The sequence below is a fragment of the Anoplolepis gracilipes genome, chromosome 6 (assembly GCF_047496725.1).
Source record: "Anoplolepis gracilipes chromosome 6, ASM4749672v1, whole genome shotgun sequence".
NCBI lineage: Eukaryota > Metazoa > Arthropoda > Insecta > Hymenoptera > Formicidae > Anoplolepis > Anoplolepis gracilipes.
The window spans coordinates 12,756,226-12,778,162 of NC_132975.1; the positions used below are offsets into that span (position 1 = coordinate 12,756,226).

The following is a 21,937-nucleotide window of genomic DNA, read 5'->3' on the forward strand; positions in this document are numbered from 1 at the left end:
TGAAGAAGAGAAAATCCCACTTGTGAAATCTCTTTGTTCTTTTTAAAAACAAAGTTCCCAATTCCTCTTTCCGATTCCCTTCTGCGAATAATTAAACCTATAAATTCTCTTTGGCGGAGATTTAATAATCTGAATGTATAAGTGGCGATTAAATTAACGTCGCCTTCAGCCTCGTTACGTAAATTCGTAGAATCTGCCAGAAATAAACTCATTATTCATATTTACAATTAATAACTGAAGGATGCAATTACTTGTTTCTAATTTTGATGATTACTAGATTAGTTCTCATTAGTAATGTAGAACATTCTTTATCTATGAATAGCGCACAGATCGATTTCGATTAATCGAAACAATTTATAATTATAAATACATGTATAATATTTGGGTATTACCCAAACTTAATTTCATATACAATTACAACTTGAATTTATAATTTGAATAGACGTTAACAGAATTATATATTATAATAATAATTATATAATAATAATAATTATTATATGTATATCGCATAGTTTCAGCTTTATTTATGTATATTTTTAATGTGATATATAAAATATATACATATATATATATATATATATATATATATTTAAAAATATATTAATATTTTATATTATATTAACTAATAATATATTAATATTACATGAGTATTAATTATTATCTGACCTCCTTTCTCTTTTATCATAATAATTACAATTTACGTTGGATTAAACAATGATTTAAGGTAGCAGTAAAGATAGTTAATTAGGAAACGTGAGGAAATTAATATTTTATACACACAGTTGTTTCGACAGCAGCGAACAATGGCATATTGCAATACGATGCTACATTCATATTTTACGAGGAAACTCGATATATCCAAAATTTACAACCTGATTTCGTCAGAAAGAGCACAACGAAAGAAAAAGTAAACTGGATTTATGTATGTAAACGCATCGTTGAATATGGCTTATAGCTGATGTTCCGTCGCCGATAAATCTTATCAGTTGTGTGAAAGAGTTTGCTGATACAACCTATTATGTTATGAATACGATACAGGAAGTACACATATGCTTCCACATATGCTGAATAAGCCTATAGCAATCCGTTACCAATAATGCCTCGGATTTCAATCCTTCGATACATATAAAAATTTTCCTATTTATGAAAATATATTGACATTTAAAATTAATTTTTTTTCTTCATATTATTTAATAAGAAAATTTATAAATATATAAGGACAAATTATATATATATATTTTTTTATGTTAATAAGATAGTGACTTATATATAGGATAAGTAAGATAATAAGAATAAGAAGGATATGGATGGAAGTGAGGGGATAGGAAAGATTATGTAAACCAAGTCCTTTCTTGGCGAAAGCTGAAATAAAGATTTATATATATATATATATATATATCTTTTTAAAGACATCGAAATATTAAACAAATATTTCGTCTCTGTACTTCTTATCTCAACTGTACCAAATTTAGGGAAACATTGTGAAAAAAAAATATACATGTTAAGAGTCTAACTTTCAAAACAACATCTTTATCGTCTACTTCAAATAGCTGTATGTTTTGAGAAACTATTTGAAAACCGCTTACAGATATTTGAGATTATCTGAAATTACTTAGGAATTAAATGATAAAATATTCGATTCGATGTTGCATCTGATATCAGGAATTCCGGTGTACAAACGTCCCTAGATAACATCATATTTATGTACTCTCATCTATACGTATTCCCATTTGGAATTACAGCCAAGCCATCGCATCGGAAGAAATCCACGTTACAATCTTCCCATCCTAAGGTGTAATTTAAATGCGCGTTCTCAGTTACCATATAGCTTCCGTGAAAATTCCATACGAAAATTCTAGATTCTACAACGAAGAGTGCAAGAGCGAAACGGAATATATTATACAAACGTATCGTCTATTGTGCCACGTTTGGCTTATCAACGTATACATATTTAAAAAAAACCATTTACAGATAAAAAAAAGTTTCTAGAAAAACTTGAAATATCAGTTGTAAAATATTCTTATCGCAACGTGTGTGCAACCCGATAATTTTCCCAAATACAACAACCAAAATGTATTGTTTTTTTTTCAATCTAAATTCTTTTCAGTCGATGGAAAACTAACGCGAAGAGATATCTGAGTGATTATTGTCTCTTCTGGAAAGAGAAACGCGCAGCGTCTTTGCATTCTTGGCTGTTCCATCGCCACGGAACCGCCACGTCCGGAGAAAAGAGAGGACGACGAAGGAGGTGGCAGGTAAACCAGTTTCTCCGAGCCCCGGCGGGACCCTCGACTCGGGTCGAGGTCCCTCGAGGTGCCCTTCGTTCAAGAATTCCCAGGCCAAGATTCAGTCCGGCGTACCTTGCCCTGCACCGCGTCTAACGGTCTGTCTATTGTCCGCTCCGGGGTTTGGGGCCTGAAGGCCCCGAATCGCGATCTGAGCGCCCCAAGACCAAGCACCCTCTTTCCTACCTCTTCTTCTCCTCGCTCACTCGCACCATTCACAATACAAATGTAAAAATTACCTCAGAATGGTGTCGTAACGAGAAGAAATTTATATTTTGTAATATATAAATAAATGGCCAGGAAAAGTATGTAATTATCTTTTTCATATTAATTTTTAATTTTTTCATTTTCATTTTAAAATTTTTACTCGTTTATTAACTATGGATTATTAATTATGAAGTATAAATTGAAGAGAGTTATACAAGACTGCATATCGAAATTAATATATGTAATTAATAAAATTTAATAAAAAATTTAAATGCTTAATTACATATATTAAAATTAGCATTTAATTTTTTTCAGGGAGAGAATCTAAAATTTTTTTCAAAATAAATTGGTGATATAGTAAAATAAAAATATAAATTCTTTTCACAAGAGATCTCAACATTTTCGTTGACGTATTTGAAAAAGAGAGAAATGATGTCCTGGTACAAATTATTCTTCATTATCATAGACAAGATTTATAAGATTACTATTTCTTATGGTAGAGCAAAAAGAGGGAAACATGATCGCACGATCGTGACTAGTTGACTACAAGTTCCCTCGTTCAATCGTGGAAGGTCGTGATTACGGAAAATCTAAGTAATGGCTTTCTTTGTCGAGATCGGTCTGTCAGGCAGATTCGTGATTTCACTTTTCCAGAGGGGATCGAAGGTCTCTCTCGTTGCAAAAATGGATTGCCTACGAACATGTGTTCCCTTCCGGACAAATTTACGAGCAAGTTGCACGTCGATTGTGACAGTCCGATAGCACGTAGGGAGAGAATCTAAAATTATTAACCGATCGCACGCCGATATCGATTGTAAAATATTCTCGGCGTGTAACCCCGAGAGGGGTAGATTTTCTGAGACTGGGGATGTTCCTTCTTTGAATCGCAGCTATCAAAAGATGCATTCGTCCGAGGCAGTCTGGAACGGAATGCAGTCAACGGAATGCAACGTTGCACGACCGCTACGAGCAGCGAGACGTATCGCGAGGGATATAATGGTTGTATCCCGGACCAGGAAAGAAGGCGGATGGAAACGTTGAGAGAAGGCGAAACGAGAAGCCGAGAAGATGTGAGAGGTGCAGCGTGAGATGAAAGGGAAATGAAGGATATAAAATAGCAGACATGCTGACAAGGAATTCCACGAGACTTTCATATAAAATCGAAAATCGTAACGTGTAAAAATGAAGAGGAAAAGTTATGAATGGAATTGTAAAATGATAAGAGAAATCTAAGAAGAAAATTATAATAAATAGACGTGAAAAAAATAAAACTTGAAAACAAATTAATTTAAAGTCCAAAAAAAGAAGTTTAAAAACAACATTGGATAATTTATAGCAGAACAAAGTGCTTATCTAATTTAAAACTTATCGAGAGATCGCGAGAGGGGATAAAATAAAGTATACAAGAAAAAAACAGAAACTCGACACGAACGACGACATGGACAAGACATAACAGATAGTAATTAAAAGCGGAAGAAGCAACCTTGTAGAAAGAGTCGCGGCTACAGGAAGGAGAAAAGAAAAGCAAAAAGAGCAAGAACGGAAAGGACGAGAAGGACACTGCAAGAGAAAAGGAAAGGCGACCGCATGTGATCCGAAAGGGACGCAGACCGGGACGGCCCAACCGCCTCCTCCGTTCCAGCGGAAAGGACGAAAAGGATAAGTGGAAGCGCAAACGCGCGGTGTGGGATAAGAGGAGGTCGACGTATGGCAATGAGAGGTGAAGGAGGGAAAGGGGGACGGGGCGGGGAAGGAAGAGGAAGAAAAAGGGAAGAGGACGGCTCGTTGGCTCTCCCGCGTCTCTGCGTGACTTCTACGAAGAGGGACCTCCGCGCGGTCTTGCAGTCTTCGTCTTCGCAAGATCCTCCGCCGCTCCGCTCCGCTCTACTCGGCACGACCCTGACAAAGGAGCGAGAGAGAAAGAGAGAAAAAGACAGAGAGAGAGAGAGGCCTGGTACGAGCATTACGATCTAACTTCGTATTATTATACGCCTTATACGGCAGTGCGCCATATATCACGACGCCAGTCGCTCAATCTTGCCGAGAGTCCGGATTCGGATCCCAGCCAGGATTCGTCGGCGTCGTCGTTCGCTTCCAGTACACGTGTCCTTGGTTGAATTCAATTGAAAATACGGATCTTAAGGACGTTCGTATCTCGGAAGAGTAGAAATAATACTTTTGTATCATCCAATATTAACCGCTTGCTTTATACTAATTCGAATTCCGAGAATTATTGAATTCAATTGAATTGTAGTTTCAAACGACACACAAATATATATATATATATTTAATATATCGTTCTATTTGCGCGTAAAAATTTGAGAGTAAAAATGCAAGTTTTTTTTATATACGCGATTATTAATGTAGTAGAATTTTTGAAATTTTTATTGTAAACTGAACGTAATTTTTTCTCATATAATTATTAAAATAAATGGTTAATTAAAAATACATAAATGGTTCATTGTGCAAAAAGTTGTTATTATTTAATATTTTCATTACCTTTATTAATTTTTATTCTTTTAAAAAAAAATGAGAATATATAATCGTACACACGTGATAAAACTCTTCTCTTTAAAACGATTACTAAACTCAATTTGGAATATTTCATATTCACTGTAATATTCATTGTATAGATTATTAATATTTATTATTATTAACGTTCATTTTCAGGTTGTTCCAAAACTACCAGTATAACTCTTTAATTGCAACGAAATTTAATTTATATTATCGTCATATAGAATAAAATTACAATAAACGATAATTTACAGCAATATTCATAGAGTATAACTACAAAGTTATTATTTTATCAAAAACGCATCCTCTTTGTTATAAATTTTCATGAAAATTACGATTAATATTTTGACCCCGATATCGAACCAAGTTCATGAATGCTTTTTATTTATTCATAAACTTTCATTGTTTATTTTCTTTCGTACATTATTTCAACGTTCTCGCATTTTTCCATCGATGAAAACGTATACGAGACGAAGAATGCGTCGCGATCTTAACGTTCGCGTAGCTGCATAGAAGGCCATCTTCGCCGAGGTCAAAACCAGTTTGGTCATCTTCCGAAAGAAAAGCAACAGCGTCAGGGCAAGGCTTTTCCATAACCAGTTTTACTTGGCCTAGATATCCATGCCAATATAAATATGTCGTTCCCGACCTAGACGCACGAACCTTTTAAAGAGAATTCATCCTCACGGCATACAAATTACTTTATTGCGCGAATGAATTTTCCACTTAGCATCGACGCAAAAAACTATAACGTTATAAGCTGAAGCTCGCGAGTAGACGGATCGCGATCAAACTTTTTAAAACATTCAAGAATTTCAATTCGAACTATTTATAACACAATGAATAATCAAAACTACTTAATTGCAAAATTCGATTGTTAACAACGTTCAAATATCAAAGAAGTTTGAAGTGAAAATATATATAAAATTTACAAAGACAAACATATTTTTTTCCCTTGTCATCCAATATTGCTATTTTGTCTAAGTTTAGATTCAAAATATATTTTCAGAAGTAAAATATGCAAACAATTTAAGATTTGATTTTAAGTTTCACGTTAAAGTTTTGAATTACCGCCGAAAAATTTCGAATACTGTAATAAATTGTCTAATTTTATTCGGCCATTTTATTTAAGCAAACCAATAAATTTTTATTCTTCAGATCTCAAAAATTCGTATTCAAACACAAAAATCGAACTATTGCAATTGTTTGCTGGAAAAAATTCTACGCTTTAATATATATTGAAATGAATATAATAAATAATTACAGTAAGCCTCGATAAACCTCGATAAAGTTATATCTTTCATTTTTCATCATTTACGTCAAACGAATACAATATAATACATCTATAAGATACATTACATTGACGTTTGATTTTGTCATTCATCTACCTTCACTTTCGCCCTCGCAATTTGTCAACCTGTCACTAGAAAACAAATGTCCCGTTAATTTTCACGGATCAAAGGAAAACAGCGGGGACAACTCATTAATATCCCGCCCGTCCATTGTGTATAAATGTTCCGGATGAAAAATTGCACCGACTTCATTGCGATTCCCGCCTCATCTCGCGCCTTTCATCAGTGTCTCAAAGGGTTGAAAACGGGCGAGGTGTCGCGGTGTGACCTCGTTGGCGCAACCACCGGTTGCTTGTCGGAAGTCACTTGCGAGATAGAGGAGAGATAATTCTCTCTCATGCCTTAGAGGAAGAATTCTCACAGCGTCTAACCAGAATATACGAGCGATTCGTTACGCGATAATAATATTCGCCGGCACGCTCGTGATCGCTTTCACGATCGGATCGGCCGATCAAAACTATACGTTTCGGACGTTTCGGCCGCGAGAGATTTCCGGCACTAAGAATTTTACGTACGAAACGACATCCGGTGTCTTAGATAGCGCGCGCGCGCGCCGTTTCCGGCTTGAGGGGGATCGTTAAACCGGAACGCGAGTCGCGTACGGAAATTGCACGTCGACAGGATGCAACCTGATGCACGGCGTGCTAAAATATATCCGCGCACGGAGAAAGAGTCAGAGGGGGAGACTTCGATCGGATACCGGTTTTACGGGAAACTATTAGCTGTGCAAATCGCATACGACGACACGCGCATCGTCATTAATTACGCGCATATGCTCAACTCCGTTAGCGTAACAGCACTATAATCGTTCGCAGAAGCAAATCTTTTTCTCCCTCCAATCAAAGTTTGATAATAATGTCATAATTGACACTTATATTCCTATTTCAAACTCATCTTTCCTATGTTTTATTTTTATGTTATATATGCTACTATTAATTCGATTAATTAGATTATCTTACCGCAATTATTCTTATCCTTCTTTAATTAAATCACTTAATTTTATATGATATCAGATTATATATTTTGAACTATTACATATCTATATGTATAGTATGATATATATTTTCTAAAATTGACAAAAATTAATTCTGAATGGGAAGCATTTAAATATTAGATTAACTGATTTAATCCTTGTGTCTATCTCCGAAGATTAGTTCGCTCGTGACATTTTTTACAACGTTTTGTGAATTAAATTTTAATCTTGTCGGAAACCGATAGAGAGAAAGAGTTCTCGCGCGTTTGATCGATCAGTGTTAAAGCGAATAACGTAGAAGAAGTTAAGTCCGCTGTAATTAAATGAAATATAAACTTATTGAAGTAGGACGAGAAATCGTTATTTCCATTGCAGGGCAAATTTTGCAATCTGTCGAGAGAGACAACATTATATAATTCTTAGTACAAAGTGAATTATTTTGTTTCTTTCTCTCTCATAAGTCCTATTTTGTTATAAAAAAATTCTATATATTTAAATGTAACATGGAACACTTTTAGCTTTTATGGAGAGAATAAAAGCAAAATTTCGCATTTAACTCCGAAAAACAGTTTCAGTGTATTTCCGCTTCCAGCACTGACCTCTTTACTTCATCCCACCGTACCTTTCACCGCGAGAATGCCAATTCGGATTACGATACACGGTCATATTTATGACATCACGAGGCCGAGGCGGGAATAAACGAAAGTTGCAGGATTACTCTCACTCTCGTCACCAAACAGAGACTCGTTTCTTATGTGTAACAACGTCAGGAGAGTACAGGAGAAAATGTATTTTAAGCTTTCTTTCATTTCGTTATTGCACAATTCGCAGCCTTCTTCCATAAATGCGCAATATCTGTATGTATTTGTTGAAGGTGATTATTTTTATTGAATATCGTTATATTTTATTGCAGCGCAAGTGTGACCACGCATTCTATTTTTCACTATCTTGTAACCTTGCACCAATTGCAACTTGTTATGATAAAAAGCTGCTCTTTTTGAAGTACGACACCTACCTTTTCTTTGTAACGTTCCGATATCGTTATGACTAATTATATACTATAGGCATAAGCCTAGCAATACATAATACAAGAAGAGTGTTACATAAATGTTTAATTATTTATTTATTCAATTTTTCCATGGAAATGTTTCTGTCTTATTATTTAATATTTTTATGCATAATCCATTTAATGCATATTAATTTTATTTATTTTTATTTACTTCTGTAAATCTAATACGTAAATTCTGTAATGTATCAATTCTTCATACAGAAATATTATCCTTTAATTAATAATAAATTTTAATCAGAAAGTATATTTTTGAGATAATTAAATAATAAAACAATTGATATATTATCACAATCCGCACATGATTACATATCCTTGATTCATTCAACTATGCTTGAATGAATTTTATCTCATTATCTAGATTACAGTTAGTTAAAAGAAAGGGGAATCGCTAAGCAGAGTTAATTAAGCGAGGGGTTGTTAATACTATTGACTCTTTGTGTTTGTCGAGATTAAATGCAAAATAAAAGGCAAAAGACATAAAGCGCTTTAGATAAGTTTTGCAAAAAAAAAGAGTACGTATCAGTGCGAGTGCACTGTAAAAAATTAACATAAAACTAAGCTCTTTTACTCAAAAGAGTACAGATCTAGTTAAATTCCTGACCTAGCCATCAAGTTTTTACAATAAAACCATCGCACAAAATGCATTCGTATATATAAAAGTATTCTTAGAATATATTCCAATTTTTCTGAAAGTTTGTCAGAGAAGAATATATTTTCAATCTGCTTGTGCATCTTGAAACTTATCCTACATACAAAAGTTTCAAGTATCTACTTGCTAAAATTTCCATTTTATCTTTTATTTATTTATCAGATTAAGTTTTTGTAATACGGGATAGATTTTATTATTTATTCTAAATTATACAGGATGACATTTAAAGTTTTCTGTGTCTGAATTTTAACAACAAATTTTCAACAATTTAATTATGGATTCGTGATCATCTAATCCAAGGTGAAATATACAAATAAAAGGCAGAGACTATATCAGTGTATTAATATTTGACGATTATAAGCGTTCTGCATGCGGGATTTATACAATATCAAAGTGTATAATGCGTTAGATTACTGCGTTGTATGATTCTGATACGTATTTTTATCGATCTACGCCAATCTGTAGCGCTGTCGAAATAGCCGGTATTCCAGATCCACGCGTATAAGCACGTACACGAACCGAAAGAGAGAGCAAAATATTTTTCCGCACGCAATCGATTACAATCTGTTGCCAATGCACTTACTTGGTATACCTGCGAATGCCATAATATTCAAATCGTGGAAAAGCCCAGAAACTCAATCGAGCGCTCGACCAGCGACGTGCCAATGCAACTTCGTTATAAAAACTCCTGCTGGAAAAAAAGGTCACAGTGAATTAAATTGTCTACAATTATTCAATAAATTAAATCAAAATAGCATATTCACTTAAAAGCATTTCAGGAATTCGTTTGCAAGATTCTCTAACGAAATTACATAAATAAAAAAAAATTTGAAAAACTTTAAATTTATTGTTAAACCTACGTTTTACGCACATACATATTGATGTGCATTATTTATACAATACGTACTTATATACGTATATATATATATATATATATATATATACATGATTATACATATACATATAAATATTTATTGTGTAAAAAATTTTTGAAAGGTTTTTTTATGTTATAACCTTATTTACTCGACAGTTTATTACTAGACTACAAATAAGAAGATAAAAAGTATTTTTACAGGATTTAAATTTAATAAAAACAATTATTATTTAAATACAAAAGAAATAAAAACACTCCTTTATAATTATTTGCAAGAGAATTTTACTTTAATACATATTAAATCTCAGATATCTCAAAAGATTTTATATACATAACTGTTTTTTGTTAAATTAGTAATCTATGAAATTAAAAAATATCCTACACAAGATGGTAAAGCAAAATTAAATCCTAAATTTGTATTAATGTTTTTTCAATCTTGTTAAAATTAACCTACATAAATGATATTCTAAATATATTAAATAATTAATTTTATTTTGTACTTACAATTATTGAGCTATATGTGCAAATGAAATTAAAGATTGACAAAGGATCTATGAAGGTAGGACCTTGTAGAGATCTATAAAATGTGCCTGTTTACAAGATATTGAAAACGGTTCCTATTTTAGGATTTTATGGGACAGACGTGAAATGACGAGAATCTATTCTAGCGCTACTCTCGAAGAAGCGGTTTGAATATGGAATCCCGCGCGCGAATACCGCTGACGAGACGATGGCGATGTAAAGTATGCTCGAACAAGACCTACAATCTATAACGTCGAGCCGTGAACTAGGAGATCGAGAGGCGCGAACTAACAAGTTTCGCAGATATCATGGGCGAAGCATTATCTTCCGCTACTCTCGAATCGCGAAATATTATTATACAAGAGAAACGGCGCTTTTTTTTTCCGCCGCGAAATTCACTCTTTACGGACGCGATCGTTAACATCCTTGTGTCTAACAAGAGTCATAAGATTCCATAATTTATCATTTTCTTTCCTCTGCTTTGCGTACAATACATGACATCCGAGTTATTGAAATTAAAGTACGCTTTGAGATAAAGAATTCTCACATTTTTGCTTACCCAGGCTTACCTAAGTCGCCAGATAAAAATCGTTCTTCCGTTCAAATAAATCAACGATGTTGAGACGCAGCCACCTACACGATATCGTGACGCCGCTCACTGCCGCCGCTGTCGCCGCCGCCGCCGCCGCCGTTCGAGCCGGCGAGCCGACCACGGCCGAAGCGAGCCGAGCGCGGCCGAAGCTGATGGGAAGACGCGCGCGAGCGGCGTCGGGTGTCGGGTGTGTACGGAGCGCGCGCCGGTAGGAGTGAGAGAACGATCGTTGTTCGAAAAGTCAAATTTCTGGTGTACGTGAATTTTCGTATTCGGGGAAACGCTGTTGTCCATATTTACACGGATTCGCACGCGTGCATGATTGACGACGTCGCGAGCCGCATCGTCGTAACATTCGGAATCACGGAATCGCCCGGCACGTGCCGGCTATCTCGAACGAACCGGCGAAAACCTAACCTTCAAAGGTTAACTGCGAACGGTGAGAGTGACGCCTTTTGACGAACACGAGGTGAGCATTTTCGATATAGCTTCCGGCTCGGAGAGATATAACCTCGTTCTCGAAAGAGAGAGAGCTCGTTGTAAGCCCGGGATGACGACGTATTGAGCGTATAAAGTTTTTTTTATATCGTACGTTTTTTGACGACGACGTTCAATGTCGCGTCTGTATATATGTTATTTACATGTTGCGTGTGGTTTTTCGAGATCACGGAAACCACTTTTTACACAGTTTATTGTCGGGATGTCATCGAATATACAAATGATAATATTTAGATCTTCTCGCACCGCTTTTTACATGTGATTCTTAGATTCAAAGAATTCATGTGAACCTCAACATTTTGTAATCTTATACAAACATATTAATAGTATTTTAATAACATATGTCATTTTATTACAAACATTAATATTATATTAATACCATATTAATAACATATATCATTGTATATATATATATATATATATATATATATATACAAATTATGCGTCGATATTTAATATCGATTCAAAGACTGAAATGCAATATGTATTTGATATTTCAAAAGACATCTTTTTTATTTACAGGTGCGTAGTGTTGCAGTTCCTATTCGGTCAAATAACCCAGGACTCGGTAACAGCGGTGCTAAAAATTGCCAGCGCCAGTGACGCTGGTGAGTATTTAAAATCTTTATAAATTTATACAAAAGCGAAACTTTCCATTAGCCGCGAATCCGAATGATGGACCGGCGCGATATAATGGCGTGTCCGGACCATCTCTCGGTTTCCACGGCTTTTTTCGTCTCCTTTCTGCCTTCGTCTCGGGAACGACGACGATTCTGAAACGACGATAAACGCCCGACTCGTTCGGGGAAACCAGACAAAAAATCTTAATTTCTTCAGCATGTGCGCCGGAGGTGACGGATCGCGGGCGATAAACGGTTCTCCCGTCCCGTCGACGGTGTCGTCATCGTCGCATAGTGTGTGTGTGTGTGTATATGTATGTGTGTCATACACTTGTGCAAAGTGCCTACATACGGTGCATGCAACGGCGTGTATACGAAAAGAAAAAAAAACTGCCTCGGTTACACTCGAATTCCGTCTTCGGCGCACGTTTTACGATCTTAGCGGGAGGTTCGGTGTAAAATCGGCTGCTACCGTTCGCGGGGAGGTTTCGGAGCCGAGATATAGGTATGCGAAGGAAGGACGAAAAGCCTTGAGAATTATATCTAAAATAGATTCCGAGGAAAAAGTTCCTTGTCACCCTGTTAATCATAAAGCTTTTATATATACAGTATTTAGTAATTTGGATATAACCAACAAAGAGGAAATTTTTTATAAAAAAAAAAGTAAATACACATCAAATTCTTGTCATCAGTTGATTTTTGAATATATATTTATATTGATAATATAATGTATTAACGCTTTTGCAGCTATTTTTTCAAATAATTACACTCGAAGAATTACACAAAATTTTAGTGTCAGAAAAATTTTAATGTATTCGAGGTTGCTGTATCTTGTTATTTTGAAAGGTCAGTGAACTGACAATGATATCAATGTCGCAGTGTAATAGGTGCGTATTGTCATGTAAACAGATTCTAAAGTTAGATGTAAAGAACTATTTTGATAGTCGATAGACGTACAAGGGTCGACACATGATCAAATAATCGGACACTACTTTCAACTTGAAACTTTTTTTTTCTCAAGAAAAACTACATTACATCAAAAAGATTTATTTTATATATTTCTTACTTTTTTTCACAAGAAATTACCTTTTACCACAATTTTCTCAATTCATTCCATTTTTATCTTTAATTATAATTTGTACATGTGACAAAGGGACGATTGGTTCCAAGACAAATTTAATCTATTTTAAGATAATTTATTATTTAGGCAAGTCTTTCCTCTCTTTCAAAGTTGGTGTTAAAGGAGTTAAAAGAACGGAAATAATTAATATTATCATTTAAATAAGTTACTCAAAAGAAAAAAGAAAAAGAAAAGGAACTCGTGGACAACATGAATGATAAATGATTGCGGATATACGCCCATCAGATATTTTCGTCAGTCATTTTACATATTATTATGTAAAAGGCGGCCGTTTCGTGGTGCGATTTGATGTAACGAGTTGCGCGAGAAATCGGCCCTGAGGCGCGAGACGCAACAAAGCGTCTACGTAACCTTGGTACGTTTCCGCAGCGAGAAAAATCGTCAAAGCAGCACGGCCGCTTTCGCTCTCACCGTCTCGCGATACGTCTTGATTTCCCTTTTACTTCTTTTTCTCTCGCAAAATTCTCTTCGTCGCCACAACCTTGAGAGAAGACTATTCGAATCAAGTGCGGTCGTTTGCTTTTCTTTTTTTCTTTGTACGATGCGCAAATATTTAATAATCACAATACTAATGAATCGTTAGTTAAAGCTAAATAAAAAACATTTGCTGCGATATTTCACTTTTATCAATAAATATTATTTTGTTCTCTTTATATTTACATAATTATTATTTAAACATACGTCTCTTTATTATGTATACTATATATGTATAAAATATTGATTAAATATTTATATTGGATATACAAGAAGTTTAGTATCTTTCTATCGATATTTTGTATATTTTGAAAATTAATATATTATTTTATGTACATAGAATAAGATATAATTTTTTTACTTACTGAATACATTAATTAAACGGATACATATTATTTTCAAAAAAAAAATTTTTAATTTATATTATAAATTTTTATATACAATGTTACGTGTTTTTTTTTTATATAATCAAATTATATAGATTGTGAAAGATCTTGATAACATTGCTAAGTTCGATCGTACATACAAAGTATGTATCTCGCAATTTTTATTGGCGGTATGAAGAAGCCGCATTTAATCGCACCATGAGAATTTAATGAGTCAATTTTGCGGTCATATAAAGTATCGATTATACGTCTCAAAAATTTTCGTCGGATAATCGTAAATTATTATTATACGATTTGGTCGTCGGCATTTCTCAATAAATACGAACTCGTTACGTACGTCTTCAGCGACAACAGTTTAATTTGAAATTTCTATTTATCTTCGCGTTATAACTTTTAGAATTAAATGTATAAATGAACCTGAAATCAAATTTTCGTTAACCGGTTTGCCATTCAATTTATTGAAATCAATTTCCGCGTTAACCAAAACCGGTTTGCCGTACAAATTATTGAAATCAATTTGTTTTATTCATTAAACCCTTCATGCACATCAATACATACTTTGTTAACATTTCAAAAATTTGCTAATTATATCGTATTTAAGTTATAAATAAAAAAAAACGAATCAAAAGTAAATATTTGACAAAAAATAATATCTCTAATTTGTGTGACTTTTATTTCGATACACATATTTCGCAATAATTTATATTATTTATATAAGTTGTATTTAACTATGGCACAAATAAATTTAATAAAATTATTTATTTATTATTTATTTATTAGATAAATCATTTAGGAGATTCTCTAAAATATTTTTAATGTTAAATTTACTTGAAGAAATCGAAAATTTGTGTTTGTGGATCGCGCTTGTCTCATACTTTCCGTGTTGCAAATAGGAAAGCTTTCAATCGAGTTGCCAGAATGATTAAAAATCGTCGTTCTCATTTACATTTGAAAAAAGCTCGTCGAACGAAGGTGGAAGCACGATGTGAAACGCGTACCGAGAACGTTCCCATGTTTTTATCGGAGTTCAAATCAAAAGCTTGGGAAACGGTTATAGCTCGTGAGAGGAATGGAATTAGACTTTGCGAAAATCGAGCATAAATTAATAACTCTTCAAAATGGCAATTTTATTCGTTCGTTTATATCGCGCTGATTTATCTCCGTTTATTTTCAACTATTGCGCCACATGTTCATGATAAAGTCTTCGAGAAAAATTTTCAGATCATATGCTTTCATAAATATCAAATGGATGATAATTTTTAGTTTACTCGATATTGATGTACTTGATATAAGTATCAATTAATACAAAAATTGTATATAAAAAATTTACATTTGGTATAAATTTATTTATATTTATATGTAAATATAATTTCAAGGCAATTATAGCATTATAAATTTCCAACTATTCAGCCGCGTAATTTTGTGCCTATTCGTCACGTCGTCCTACTTTTTTGATACGTTCATTCTGCTTCATTCATTCAGGAACTTATGCGTGAATAAATCTCGTAGTTCTTTTTGACGACAGTGAGCGAGGAGATATTCGAAGAAACGAAGCGCGGGTCAGATTAATCGTTCTCATTTTCTTGCTTGAGCATATTCTTGGAATTCTCCAGTCTCATTTTAATTGCGCGATTGGATCAAACAACGTGAACTAGGCGTTGTCGCATCGGCTCTCTCCGATCTCTTTGATCATGGAGCTGTCTATAATAAGTCCTAACATGCGGGAAATTTTACATAAAATGGATATACATCGTTGTATGTGCGTGTACGTATATTACGTGTGTATATTAATTATAGATGAGTAAAATTGTAAAATTCACGAGCACAATTTAATCCGCTGTTCCGAGAAAATACTGCACATACTTTAAGAGATTAGCGATTCACTGAATGATTTTTTTTTCTATCTCTCTCCACTCTTCCGAAAATGTAAACTCGCAATTTTACTTTCATTGATCAATAGTAAGTCGCGAAAGAATAATGCGAACGCGCGTCAATGCATTTAATAGCGTAGCACGGAATGTTTTGAATGATAGTCGGTTATCATGTCGGAGTCTGCGATGCACCTCACGTTACTCGCCCGCCATTGATAAAGGAGATAGTCGTAGGCACTAAAGACAGACTTCTCTGCCCCTCTAACCATTGGGGAGGTATCCATATATGTATATACGGTGGCAACAAACACGTTCAAGTTTTTTATGACCTTTACCGGCGTCTACTTTCCATTATCCATAATACCGTAGGAGGTAATGGACCGACGGTAAATTCCGCCTTCTTCTTTTGCAGTTAAACGGGAAAATAACCCATGGTTAGAAGCGTCACGCGGAAATAACGATCGAAAGTGGAAAATTCTTGTAATTTTCATTACTTGTTGCGCGCATCTTTAAACACGCGCAACGCACTAAAAGTTTTTTTTTCTACCGCACACATATGATTTTGACGCGCTTATAAAGATAGTATTAAAGCTTAGTAACATAAATTATACAAATCGTTGCGTAGTGTAATAAATTAACTTTTGATTGCTGTAATAATTTTATTACAATATATTTGACACTTAGTAGTATTTTATGTTAGCATATATTTAGTATATATTTTAATGCATAAATTATTAAGACTATAATTTTATTGAAACTGTTGCGTCCTTTATAATAATCATGGTATTAAGATATCTAGGAATTTTTTTATATTTCTACATAGTAAAACGAGAACAAGTGAAATAATATTGAACTCAATTGCAATAATGGAAATTTCAATAATTACAATGCAATGTTGCTTTACGGATATTAAGAGCAAGATTGTCTTTCATTTTTTATATTATTTTTATATTATTTGTAAAACTTACTATTAAATTTTTTTTGTTTTGCTTTTTTTACGGAACAACAACATACAAAGAAAATGTTTGATTATTTCGATATTTCGCGCATACAATTATATTGAAATAAGTATGCGCTTGCTTATGGATCGATGCAGGGCACACCCAGTATAAGGAACGCAGACGGTTCTTGGCCCATGCAGAGAAACTGGCCGACCAGCTGCTCTTCGAAAAAGTACAAGTCAGCTGTTTTCCAGCGTGGCTCGCGCCGCGCGAGTTCCCGATGGATCCGCGAGACGAAAGGAGAAACAGGCGATACGCCGAGTTCGCCTTTCATTTTACAAGGCCAATTCTTCAAAAGCGATATTAATTTTTTGAAACGAACGCGACAGTGAATTTGACGTGTTCGAGTCTCTGTTTCATTCACTCGTTTTCCAAAAGAAAAATTTCCAAGCAAACACGTGACTTTCTAATGTCACACGTGTCAAAGTATATAATTTTCTGACCGGTAATAACTGGTTAGCACGATCGTTAAATGTAGAAAAGATAGCTTCCAAAGGGAAAGGTTTGAAGGGACTCGCGCGGATGAGTAAATATATCTAGGAAGCAGCTGCTTTCCCAAAAAGTCAGCTGTTTCCTGACGATCGTGTCGGTTCGTGGCACATACTGATTACTGTACGATAGCGAAAATATCGAGTGAGCCTGGATATGTCCGCCATCGATTTCAAAAATGTGTCGCCAATCATTGTATAATAAATTAACAATTCATATTAGTGTTTACTCCCGTAAGAAATAAATCCATTCTTCATTTCTACTAGAAAATTCAAGTACAAAATGAAAAATTATGAAAGACTGGTCATAAAAACTGACACTTTAAACGACGATGAAAAAAACATGTTTTTTTTTTCTAGAAGATAACAGATACACATGACGCATTTGGCAGATAATTTCATACTTAAAAAATAATATTATCTATGATTTTTCACAGTTTATCTCCGTTATTTTTTCGTGAAACTAACTTCTTCGACAATTTGACGGTCAGTTGAGAACCGCTGTCCTTTATACCCGTTTGCCCGGAACGAAACGGAATGTAACCGACCAGAGAAAATACGTAGGGTATGTCCGTTGCGTGTAACGTCTCTCGGATCCGGAGCAGGTGCCCCTCGCTGCACGACTGGGACCCAGGGCCGTAAACCATTCTTCCGACGTTCCATTCTGGCGGCAAAAACTCATTATGCGTGTCATAATTTAACGCTCGGGAAATCGCAGATAGTTTATAACATTTTTTTATAATTTTAATTATTTATTTTTTAGAAGGTCGCTTGGTTAAATATCTCATGAAAAAATTTTAATCAGAGGTTATACATTTTGAAGAACGAAGGATTGATGTTATAAATTTTTGACAAAAATTTCTTGCGTATAATAAAATGTCTTTTTGGCTTCTTTTAACCAAATTGTCTGTGAGGGAGACTTAGAATTTATCTAATTTAAAAAACGTTTAATTTAAAAAAAAACCGTTAAGGAAAAAATATTAAATAGTTATATTTAAAACATTGCGCATTTTTATATTATTATGAAATCTTATGTTATTCTTTTTAATTTTAGTCTGATCTTATTAGATCTTGTCAAAATTTATGCGTATAAAACTTATTGACAAAAATTATGAATAAATTATGTAAAATTATCAAATTTCAGTGTTAACAGGTTTATGAGAGAAAAAAATCATAAATTTTGTAGAAATCTCTTTTCGCTCGGAGAAAGCGCGAGGAGTAAGAACTCCACTAAATTCACCGACATTCTTAATACGGATACTGGCGAACATCGAGATTCGTCGCCGAATGCAATCGCGATATCGATGGAATTTATGTGGCGACTTTCAAAATATCTGCCAATTTATGAGGAAAAAGTTCGGACTCGTACAAAGTAAGAACTGGAAACCAACTTTATGTGCATGAATTATCCTTTAGAGAGTGATCCTACAAAAGATCTTGTACAACAAAGATCTCATTAATTTTAAAGAAATTCTTTCCAAATAACTAAAATATGAAAAGATGTCAGACAATTTATTTTATACACTCAATAGACTTAAAAGTTATTTTCTTTGGAAATTTTCCTTGAAGTTTTCTTTCGATCCTACAAAAGATCTTGCACGATAAAGATCTCATCAATTTTAAAAAAATTCTTTCCAAATAACTAAAATACGAAAAGATGTCAGGCAATTTATTTTATATAATCAATAGACTTAAAAGTCATTTTCTTTAGAAATTTTCCTTGAAATTTTCTTTTGAAAGTCTGTCTTCGTGGAACTATTACTTTTTGTACTTTTTCTAAAATGGATAAACGAGTAAACAAAAACAAGAAAACAAGAAAAGACCGATACTTATTATTCATGCTTAAGCATTCGATCTTCGTCCATTCCTTACATTATTTATTTCAATTGGATTCGTCTTCAAAAATTACAGACATATTAAAATCACATTTATTTTATTTTTCTTAAATTAATTTTCTTATTTTTATTTTTTTTTATTTATAACATTTAGGAGAGTAGGTAATGCGTGCATGAAAACTGCGATATGTAATTGTAAAATATATTAGTATGCGTGTTTCTAAATAATTTCGAAGATAAATTATTTTAAATATTATAACGACGTGTATGCATATTTATTTTGACCACGTGTAACGCAAAAAGGTATGTGTCATCGTGATACGGTTGTTGAGAACATTGAGTCTTGAGTAATAACTACGGTCGCATCTCTATGACATGGTTAATACTGTCTTCCATGCATGCCAATGAAAGAGACTCGTAATTACACGCGTGCAATGCTCGCAACGAAATGAAAAGGTTTGTGTCTGTGCTCGCGAACATGTTTAACGGTTAGAATGTTTCATCTGCCTTCAAGATTCCTGGCATTAGTTGAGGGAATGATTGGAAAGTCGAGCGCGTGACGAAAGTTAATGACAGCTCGTCTACTTGTCACGCGAATTTGGAATTTTTAAGGCTCATAGAACTTTCGAAAACGAAAACGTTTCTTTTAACATCCGAAATACCTAATTAATAAGTACTTAACATTATTTAAAAACATTATCTAAAAAAATCTTTAAATTAATTTTTTTTAATATAAAAAGATATTCTTTGTAAATCAACAATAAAAATAAGTAATATATAATAAATAAAATAATATAATTAATATATAAGGAAAATAATGTATGCAACTTATCAGATTAATACATATAGTAGACACAGAGAGCATGAGAGAGAGAGAGAGAGAGAGATATTCTTTTCACTTATACAAAAATCACTCGAATCTTTTAATTCTATGCCCTTCGACTAAGACGGCATTCGTCGTTGCTTTTTTGTCGTTTGACTTTATTAGATATTTTTACCACCGATTCGTATAAGATTGTGTTACGCGGATTTTCATCACCGTATAATTGTTTCATTTTATTTCGCACGATACCGCTCGCAACTGCGTGATAATCCATTTGTCAAATAAGTGGAAAAGAAATTCAGCTATTTGTCTTTCCTTCCCTTTTCCTACTCTTTCCTCTTGGCTTCCATAGGGCTACTTTCTCATGGATGTCAGCCTCGTGAAATATTCTCCCTTCTTTACGTGGTAATCTACCTACCTTACAGTATTTTTTTACTGCGTGACATAATGCTAAAACTCGTATAAGCACATGAGAGTTGAAAAAAATCACGCAAAAAACTTTTCATTTCTAATAAAAATTTGCGGCATGTGACATAATGGATTTCACGTATTGTGATATATTAGAGTAGGGTAGTTTTTCTTGCGAATAAATGGATACATTTGCGCAAGATAAATTCCGACATGATCAACGTAATACTTTTCTGTGAGAATATATACTTTTAATTTCTAGCAAAAACTTTCTATACATATAGTAATATTTATATAACAAATTGTTTCAAAATATTTCTCTCGAATCATTTATGACATGATATAAGATGATTTTACAATATTTTACGTACTTCCTGATTTCGTAATCGTATTTACACTTTATTGCCTTTTAATTATGTAATACTATTTTTTATCATAACGCATTCTTTTCTCTCGTTTATGTGCATACAATTCGAATAACGACATTTTTATGATTAGCGCGATAAGAAAAGTGGCGCAAAAGATATATAGCCTCGAGATATACGTTAAGGTTGAATTATGTGCGATGTGTATAGACGTATTACATAGGTGCACATAAACGTCGTTACGGATATTATGTCCAATGAAAGACAAGCAAAACCGCGATCTCCACACAGACGGAAAAACCGCGGTGTGCAGAAAATTTTCCCACGAAGGTAAAACATTCCCTCTCTCGCAATGACCGGCATACTTTTCCTCATTATCTCTCATCCTCACCTGGCGTCCATACCCCCAGGCTTCCCATGCTTGTTTTTTTTTTTTTTTTTTTTTTTCCTTTTTCAGCATATACATGTACTCTATGAATGAATCACGATCTATTTTTATCATTACGAAAAAATTTCGGCGCTACTAATATTTGATATATAATTTAATTTTCATTCTGATATAAAGTCCGATGAACACGATTTTATTTATTCATTAGTAATTAAATATCTTTGTTATATATTATATAAATGCGTAGAATAGAAATGAAAAAACTCATATCCCCAAAAATTACATGTGTGATATAGAAGTTACTACCTTAGCTATTTACGTTATTATTTACGTAAACTTTCGGTTTCCGAAAATTAATGAACAAGTTAAATAAAATAATATTGTAATAAATCTTTGAATGATACTTTGTAAAAAATTTATAAAGTAATACTCGCATGGCTAGGGACTGAAGATTTCTATCTCAAAAAATAAGATATCGTACGAATTTGATTGCGTGGAATGACCGATGCAACTAGAAGAGAGGAAATATAATAGCTTTGTGAAACAGTATAATACGCATCGCGTTTTATTGTCGTAATAGATAGGGGTTTTATTGATTCGTC

The 21,937-nt window shown here is 33.7% G+C and overlaps 1 protein-coding gene across 4 annotated transcripts in view; it reads left to right on the forward strand.

Annotated features, from left to right (window-relative positions):
- Positions 1 to 21,937, forward strand: part of Brat (tripartite motif-containing protein brain tumor) — a 104,265-nt gene that overhangs the window by 14,137 nt on the left and 68,191 nt on the right. For 2 of the 4 annotated variants that reach the window (XM_072894495.1, XM_072894494.1), the window contains exons 1-2: positions 11,209 to 11,506; positions 12,058 to 12,143. The gene's annotated coding sequence lies outside the window, so the exon portion shown is untranslated. Of the gene's footprint in view, positions 1 to 11,208; positions 11,507 to 12,057; positions 12,144 to 21,937 lie in introns of those variants that run through there. The other 2 variants (XM_072894496.1, XM_072894499.1) reach the window with 2 other exon arrangements.